This window comes from Coffea eugenioides, unplaced genomic scaffold (assembly GCF_003713205.1).
Source record: "Coffea eugenioides isolate CCC68of unplaced genomic scaffold, Ceug_1.0 ScVebR1_1278;HRSCAF=2100, whole genome shotgun sequence".
NCBI lineage: Eukaryota > Viridiplantae > Streptophyta > Magnoliopsida > Gentianales > Rubiaceae > Coffea > Coffea eugenioides.
This window is the reverse complement of record NW_020861667.1, coordinates 2,359-3,144: the sequence shown is the minus strand read 5'-3', so window position 1 is coordinate 3,144 and position 786 is coordinate 2,359.

Genomic DNA, 786 nt, shown 5'->3' with positions numbered 1-786 from the left:
AGGCTTTCGTCTGCAACGATCACGATGAGCATAGGGTCCTACGTCATCCTCCTCATCCGACTCAACTGTCGTACTGGCTATCCACCATCTGTTGAAACGATACGTGACAAATCCCCCGTTCTGACCGTAGGTAGTAGGTAGATATCGCGCTGGTCGACGCAGGCTACGTCATAGTCTGTCCAATACTGTAATTAATCGGAAGTGTCTGAAATGGAAGGGACAACCACCCGTTTCGTTCAGAAAATTTGGAATATTGGATGTAGCTTCAGCAGTAAAAGATGAGGGCCGCCTGCAGTGGCAACGTATCCAAATGGAGGCTCGTTTGACGAGATGGAAATGTCCCCAAATACAGACAAATATGGAGAGGGCCTGGAATATACACCAAAAGGCTGGAAACTGTGGCACAAGGCGTGGCCTCTAGGCAATATGCTGTTGAGTGCCGGAACGATGTCACCTGAGGGTAAAGGCGATATATTCTTCCAGGTGACACATCGGTGGATGTCTGGCAATCGGCCAAAGGCACAGATTGCGTGGAAATTGATTTAACTAGTCGGGTTGTAATTGCGATGAGTGCCCCCCTCGGTCATTTGAAATGCCCGTCTCCTCAATGACTTCGTTCCTGCAATCCATGCCTATGCGTCATTCTACTAGGATGATGGTCCACCTTTGTGTAGGGACACTCGCACGCGGAGGTTGGATAGGAATACATCAAAAGTTTATGTATTTAATACTATCAAATATCAAATACCAGTTACTTATTAGTACAACCCTCTACCAGAACTGAGA